General features: G+C 47.9%; 1 pseudogene; it reads right to left on the minus strand.

The window, feature by feature from the left end:
* Window positions 1-1,436: 1,436 nt before the first annotated feature.
* Window positions 1,437-4,393, minus strand: LOC116445558 (annotated as a pseudogene).
* Between the last annotated feature and the right edge of the window lie 3,911 nt (window positions 4,394-8,304).

The raw sequence follows: 8,304 nt of genomic DNA on the forward strand, positions 1-8,304 counted from the left end.
TCAGCCACATGCCCCTCCTGGCTTGAACCCGGCCTTTTCAGAGAGGCACTAAGTAGGTTAAATCTTAAAATCTTACTTAAAATTGCATAGGAGCTGAGTGCTCAATTCCCTCAGGATTTTTGAGCAGGTGTAATATATACATCCCAGCCAATGGAAAGAACACCAGATTCCTATTCCCAGCTTGTTTAAGGACTGCTAGTGTGAACAACCTTGGATAAAGTGCACTTGAGAATCTGATTAATTCTGCTTGCCATTCAATCTTGCACTAAATAAGACATGAAGCTCCAGACACAAAACCAGCCATTCTTCTCTTCTAACAGTTTGCTGTCAACACAAGACAATAAAATACGAATATTTTAGATTCATAATGTAGACAAATAGGAAATAGGAGCTGTATTGTGCTTCACATGCATGGCTAACTCAGTAATGCTAATGTGATTATCTCACTGAACTTTTGTGCTGTCGCTTAAGGGTAACTTTGCCTTGCTTAGCTGGGGTATACATGTTTGTTTCACACAGGCCTAATGTTTTTTTTAAGTTTGTAGAAATAAGGAAGCCTGATTTCCCTCATCTGTTACAAGGCAGCATCCTTTCTTGGCATTAAAGTCTTGGGCATAAAAATCATAAAATGATAGAGTTTTTGGTTCTTGGAGAAATAAGGATGGTGGTAAGCACAACTGCCATCCTGGACTTCCAGGGGGCAGTTTTTTTCCTGTTTAGGAGACCAATTCACAGAGTCACTTGGGAAGCAGTGCCAAGGAGCTCAGGAAGGGCAAAGGAGTTCAGGAAGGCTGGAGATTCTTCAAGACGGAAATCTTAAAGGTGCAGGAGTAGGCTATCTCCAGGTGCTGAAAGACAAGCTGGCTGGAACTAAGGGGAAAAAAAAGGGTTCATGGCCTTTTGAAGAAGGGGCAGGCAATTCAGGAGGACTGCAGTGATATCATGAGGTTAGCAGGGTGAAAATTAGAATTGAAATGAGAAAAATTAGAAAAACATCAGAAATAGAAAAAGCTTTACTGAAACTTAATTTGGCTACTACAGTAAAGAGCAATAAAAGATGTTGCTATAAGTACAAAAGGAGAGCTAAAGAGAATCTTCTTCCTTCACTGGATGGATGCAGAAACATAATGACAAAAGATGAAGAAAAGGCTGAGGTTCTTAATGTCTTTTTTGCCTCAGTCTTTAATAGTAAGACCAGTTGTTCTGTGGGTACCCAGACCCTTGAGCTGAAAGACGGGGACAGGGAAATGGTCAGTGGCTTGCTACACTATTTAGGCAGACACAAATCTATGCAGTCAGATGGGATCCAGAAAAAGATAGTGCAGCAGCTGGCAGAAGTGCTCCCTGAGCGCCTTTCAATCATTTACCAGCGGTCTCAGGTAACCCGGGAGGTCCCAGGGGAGTGGAAGTTAGCAAATGGGACACCCATCTACAAGAAGGGCTGGAAGGAGGATAGGGGAACTGCACGAAGAGAAGAAGATCCCTGCTCAGTCAGGTTCTTCTGCCCTGCTTGTCATTGCCTATGCCTGTGCTCTTAGGAGATGGCTCTTCAAAGGGGACCAGCGCTCATGGAGCACAGGACCTTCAAAAGCAGGTGCCCAGGGGACTTTCCCTCAGCAGCCCAGAGTCTGCTCTCACCACATGCACGGTCAAGGTTTTGCTGGCAATTGTATGGACATTTGACAGAGGTGTTCCACAGACTAAGGGAATGATGGCTGTCTGTACATGTGTCAGATAAACAGGGAAGTTGATAAGGTGTTGGGAAGTGGGAGACTTGGCATGACTTAAATGCTTTGGCTTCAGGAGTGGATATTGCTCTGGTTTTGGCTGGGATACAGTTAATTTCTTGTCAGTAGCTGGTCCGGTGCTGTGTTTTGGACTCAGTATGACAATGGTGTTGGTACCACACTGATGTTCTGGTTGGTGCTAAGTGCCGTGTTTATCCCAAATCAAGGAGTTTTTTGTGCCTTGTGCTCTGCCAGTGAGGTGGTACAAGAACCACAAACCCAAAAAGGTGGGAGGGAGGAGCATAGTTGGGACAGGTGACCTGAACTGGCCAAAGGGATACCCCAGAGGCCATGATGGCCAGTATATAAAATGGGGGAGTTACCTGGAAGGGGAGCCGATCTGTGTTTGGGAAAGGGCAGGCATTGGTCAGCGTGTGGTGATCAATTGAATTGTGCATCACTTGCTTTTATTTTGGTTTTTTTTTTTTATTATTTTTTACTCTTCATTCTTATAAATTCTTCTAATTTATTTGCTTTCAATTATTAAATTGTTAAATTGTTGTGTGATGCCAAACTGCCTACTGGGATTAACCCACAACTACAGGGAATCCTGAAACCAGACAGCCCATTCTGTCCTCAAGTGCTATATCCAGCCCACCAAGCAGCTCTTCTGCAAAACTCTCCCTGACTCTGCAGCAGCTGAGCAGCCAGCACCCTCTGCCAGTGCTCCCTGACAAAGTGATACAGGGAGACTCACAGACTAAGTGTTTGCTCAAATATACTATTTGTTGCCATCTTTGCAGCCAGTAAAGCTCACAGGAGGAATGGACTCTCTCAAAAGGGGAATTTGCAGGAGCAGCTGGAGGGCAGCAACATTAAATGCCAGTTGGCAGTGAGCACAGCTGTGGAGGGTGACCAATTATTCCGATTTCCCCAGTGCAGGAGCACGGACAGGTGGGGGAGCTGTAGGTAGGGAATCGGAGAAACCAGAGCCCACCACCTCAGGTCTTCTACCAAATAATCCCTGACTCTGGTAGCTGAGCAGCCGCATTCCATGCCAAGGTGATGTACGGATGCTCAGAGATACAGTGTTTGTTCAAACACACCATTTGTTGTAAACTTTACATCAGCTAAAGCTCCCAGGTCAAAGTATGGTTAGAATGATATTGGAAGTGTTTTCCTAGAAACCTAACCATTCTACACTTCTACAGTTCTACGATTCTATGATTCTACAGTTGTCTCATTCAGAACCCAAAGCAGAGGTGATGATTCAGCTCATCAAACTCCTGCATTGCCTTGGTCTGGGCAGCTGGATCCTGTGCCAGGTGCTGAAAGAGGTTTAGGGGCTGTGCCTTTTGGAAGGCTGGGGGCAAGGAGATCTCCTCAGGCATGTCCTCGTTGCCAAAGAAGAAGTGCTTGAGACATTTCTCCTCCAGGCAACAGCGCAGGTAGCGCATGATATCGTCCACCCGCAGCAGGAGATACCCATGCTGCCATTCTGATAGAGGAATCAGGGTCAGGAGGTGCATGACCGTGGTCTTCAAGGCATAGATAGAAAAGCCTGAGCCCTCCAGAAGGCGAGCACAGAGCCGCAGGCATTTGAGGTGGCAGCTGTGTGGTGGGGCCTGCATGGCAACATGCCTGAAAAACTTTGCCTCTGCCACAGCATAGGTCTCCAGCCACGTCGTGCTTGGGGGGAGTGGGGCCTCTGTAGGCTGGCTACTCAGGAAGATGTCCGAGTCACCTTGCTGCACACTAAATATCGTTTCCACAAAAAGGCTTCTCCCAAAGGCTTTCATCAGCTTCATCTTGCAGGAGCGGCTGGAGGGCAGCACCTGCACCTCATAGTGACGGGACTGAGGCACCACTGACCAGGCTGAGATCACAAATGTCTGGAACCAGAGGGTAATTTTCTCCACATCTAGGTAAGGGCCAGTGCAAAGGGTGTGTAGAAGGCTGGCCACCTGATTTCTCTTCAGCTCCTCCTCAGAGTGGTGGAGAAAGCACAGCATGTTCTGTTTCCTGGTGCAAGTGCACACCAGCTCCACACGGACACGCATGCTCGTCTGTGGCATGTCCCCCGTGGTGTCCGGTTCCAGGTGGAAGGCATACCCAGGGGGTGGCTTCAAGGGCACAAACATGCAGTAGACAACATCCTCCTCCTTTTGGGGACTCCAACCTTCACAGGCACTGCCCACCCCAATGACTGGTTCCAGCACCGGGAAGAAGCTGTCTGAAAAGAGCCTATGGGAGACATTGAGAAGGTCACTCAACAGCTCGTGCACCACCCGTCTCCTGGAGGCCAGCTTCGGCACTGACAGCTGGAAGCGTCTTGAAAAGATCCAGATCATATTCATCTCAGCAGGATTTTCTTCCTCACTTTCTTCACTCTCTGAGTCCCTGCTGTTGTCCACCTCACAGATCCTTTTCCTGAGCCACCAGCAGAGTGCCAAGAGCAGCACCAGGATTCCAGCAATAGCCCAGAACAGCCATTGCTGCAAGGCAGCCCAGAGCACGGCTCCCCAGGACCTGACACTCTGCTCCATGGTCCCGTGGGCCAGCTCCTGCAGCATCCGAGTCCTCTGCTGATTGAGGTCCTCATTCAGGTACACATTGATATAATTATAGATCCGTAGCACAAGCCAGAAGAGGAGTAGTAAGACCATTATGACCTGCAAGAGAAGGGAGAGGCTGAGAAGGGAGGGAAGGAAGAAAAGAGAAACTAAGGGAGCTAGCAGTGAGGGAAGAAGGGATAGGAGACAGCAGGCAGGAAGGAGAGGGGGCTAGGCAGCTGGCAGGCAGTAAAGCCTGCACCCAGTCCCGGTGGTGGCACTGTGCCCTTCACAAGGTGCGCCTGCGGGCTGGATGCAGAGTGGGAAGCACTCTCTTGGGTGCCCGTGTTTGTGCTCCCGTCCAGTGCAGCATGAGGCCTGTGTGTCCACTTGACACTCGTCCAGGCTGGCCTGGGCCAACACTGCTTGCTGCTGCCATTCATACCTGCTGCTCATTGTGACAGCCCTTGTGATGTCACTCGTATCAGAGACATCACAGCCAGGCCAGCCCTGCCCTTCATTCCCACCCCAGATCAGCTCCTCCCAATGGCCCCAAGAAAATAAAGCCCCGACGCCCACAAAGTGCAGACCCACTGCTCTGGAATGGCCCCCAGAGACTCCCTTTACAAAGCAGGACAAAGCTCCCCTGAACCCTTGGCAAACATAAAATTGGATGATGCAATTCCTGGGTGCTTTGCTCCTTGAGATCCCCTGTAGTGAGATGGGATCAGTTCCCTTGGTGCTGATCTCTGTGCTTGTGGGGGTGCTCTTGGGATCTTTGTGACACCCCTGGGCGTGGGGTGCAGAGAAGGTCTTGGGGGTTTTCATGGATGAAAAGCTGGCCATGAGCCAACAGTGTGCACTTGCAGCCCAGAAAGCCAGTCAAATCCTGGGCTGCTTCAAGAGAAACATGGACAGCAGGTTGAGAGAGACGGTTCTGCCCTCAGCAGGCCTCACCTGGAGCACTGCATCCCAGCCCGGGCTCTGCAGCACAAGAAAGATGTGGAGCTGTTGGAGCAGGCCCAGAGGAGGCCATGAAGATGATCAGAGGGCTGGAATACCTGTCCCATGAACACAGGCTGAGAGAACTGGTGTTGCTCATCCTGGAGAAGAGAAGTCTCTAGGGAAACCTCATTGCAGCCTTCCAGTACTTGAAAGGGAGCTTATAAAAAGGGAGAGTGACTTTTTACACAGTCAGATAGTGATAGGACAAGGGTGAGTAGCTTCGTACTAAAAGAAGAGAGATTTAGATTGCATGTTAGGAAGCAGCTTTTTACTGTGAGAGTGTTGAGGCCCTGGCACAGGTTGCCCAGAGCAGCTGTGGCTGCCCCACCCCTGGGAGTGTTCAAGGCCAGGCTGGATGGGGCTTGGAGCAATCTGGTCTGGTTGAAGGTGTCCCTGCCCATGGCAGGGGGGTTGGAGCTCTAGATGAACTTTAAGGTCCCTTCCTACTCCAATCATTCCAGGATTCTGTGATCTTGGGTGGTGTCTTGGGCAGTGGGCATGAAGCCCAGAGCAGGGGGGGAGCCTGTTGCTCTGGGGATCAGCATCCCAGGGCAGCTGCTGAAGGGGTGCCAAAGGCTGCTTGTGCACAGCCTGTGTGCAGCAGAGCTGGGGAAGGCTCTGGAGCACAAATCTGAGGGAGCTGGAGGTGTGTAGCTTGAAGAAAAGGAGGCTCTGGGGGAACCTCATTGCTCTCGACAACTCCCTGAAAGGTGGTAGCAAGGTAAGGGTCAGCCTGTTCTCCCAGGTAACAAGTGACAGGATAAGAGGGAATTGCCTCAAGTTGCATGGCGGGGGGTGGTTTAGAGGAGAGATTTGGGAAAAGTTTCTTCCTGGAAAGGGTTGTCTAACATAGGAACAGACATCCCAGGGAAGTGGTGGAGTCACCATCTCTGGAAATGTCTAAGAAACGCTTCAGGTGCCTGGATATAGCACTTGAGGACATGGGTTAGTGGTGACCAAGGTGGTGGTGCTGGGTTGGTGGTTGGACTTGGTGATCTTGAAGGTCTTTTCCAACCTTAACAACTCCATGATTTAGGCACTGTTTTTGTCACAGGAACCATCACTACTATATATTAAAATACATTCACACACATACATACTGTATGTGATAACTCAATCTCTGGCTGCTCAGCACACTTACAGCATTTGCTCTTGCTTGAGGCAAAGCAGTTTGCAGGGAAGTTACTTTTGCCTTTTGCATCTTCCTGCATCAAGTAGGTGCTAGAGTGACCTGGTTTTTGCCATAACATCTCATGTCCTCTCTTAATGGGATGGTACGCTGATGCTGTCTTCCATTTCCAGGGCCCTCTGCACACCATTGTTAAAACAATTGCACAGATATTTTTCCCTACTGAAGAACTGTGTAGAGGTCTTAAACTATATTCCAGCTGGGAACATGCTATTAGTCATCACATGAGATAAAAGACTGCTTCCCATAAGTCTTCTGATGCTTGCCTCATTTACAGGTGTCTTTGCCTTGGATGCCTGTGCCTTCTGTAAGAGAAGAAGAGGAAGGTGAGCCTGATGTTCTCCCTGCAAATCTGTGGCTGTAGCTAGCCAATACTGAAGATAACCAAACTATTCCATGCTTTGAAATCCCTCACCAGATCTTGCTGCCTGTGAAACAAAGGAAATATGCAGCTTTTTTTATTAAAATGAATGAATAATAACTGAATAATGAATATCGGTGATTAAAATCCCCAGTATCACAGCCCCATCTAATGGACTGGCTGAAAGATATTCAAAGGACCTACAAAAAGTCTATCTGTTCTTTAGCAAAATACATTATCATGATAAGCAGGACCCTGTGGCATACTAAACTCTTAATTATGGCACAGGAGGCATTTTCTCTGAAAATTAAAAAGGTTGCAAAATGGCTACAGCCTCTGGGAGGCAATTCTTAGAAGCAAAATGTAAGTCAGTGTTAGTGACTCCTTTATCTACTTCCTTCAGTATTCTCTTGGCACGGATTAACGTGGAGAGTGGAGTCTCCATAGTTCTTAGTCATGTTATCATTATGCCAGTGACTCTGGAATGCCATAATCCTACAGAGCAGCACGGGCCCAAGGGAAAACACAAGGAAATTACTGAGAAAAGACAGACATCAGTTAATTCAGGCTTCATTTGCTATTGTAGATTTGAGACTTTTTTTTTTTTAAATTTATGAAAAAATGGCAGATGATGTGTGGCTTCCAGAGAAGTTCCTTGGCCTTCACAGTGTCAGTCTAGGGGAAGATCAGCTCCAGGGCTGCCTGTGCTACATGCTGCAGGATACATCTCCACAAAGCTGCCTGATTGTAAGGCTGGTTACCAGGCTTTTATGCCTCATAACCAAAACCTAGTAGATCAAACCTCACTAAATAGGTACTAGCAGCAGGATGCTGAAAGTAGTGGTGTCAGGCATTTTACATCCTAATCCAGAGCTTCTGAAGGGAAGCAGAAGGAACATTTTCGTTTCAGTGGGTGACAGATGGAGTAACTACTAGTTTCTAAGCATCTGCAAAGGCATTTTAGATACCAGTCATTTCTGTGATACTAGGTCACTAGGAATTTCTAGTGCTTCTTCCTCTGAGCTGCTCTTAGCTTCACCAACAGTTGCAACTGAAAAAGTACTTCTTCCCAGATGACTCAGAGCTCTGAGCCCACATCACATTCAGGAGTGCTAATTAGGCACCTTACTCCTGGAAACAGGAATAATTAGGCAGCAGAAGCCCCTTATAAGTGTTCTCATCCTGAGAGCCCACTCTTTTTTCTCTTCTGAATGTTTCCCATCACTTTGCTCACCTCATTAGGAAAAAAGCTCAAGTAAGATCTCTTAACATTTCCCGTGTTCCTGAGACTGAATGCCCAGACACAAACAAGGACTTTTTACTCCAAATCCATAAATCACTGCTGTGTTTTACAGGAGTTCTGAGTTGGGTATCTGACTACAATATTTATCACACACTCTTACCTTAGGGCCTAGTATGGACTTTGGTAAGTGGACTTTGCAAGTCCCACAAAGCCCGGCCAAGGAATCA

The sequence above is a fragment of the Corvus moneduloides genome, chromosome 6, assembly GCF_009650955.1.
Source record: "Corvus moneduloides isolate bCorMon1 chromosome 6, bCorMon1.pri, whole genome shotgun sequence".
Taxonomy (NCBI): domain Eukaryota; kingdom Metazoa; phylum Chordata; class Aves; order Passeriformes; family Corvidae; genus Corvus; species Corvus moneduloides.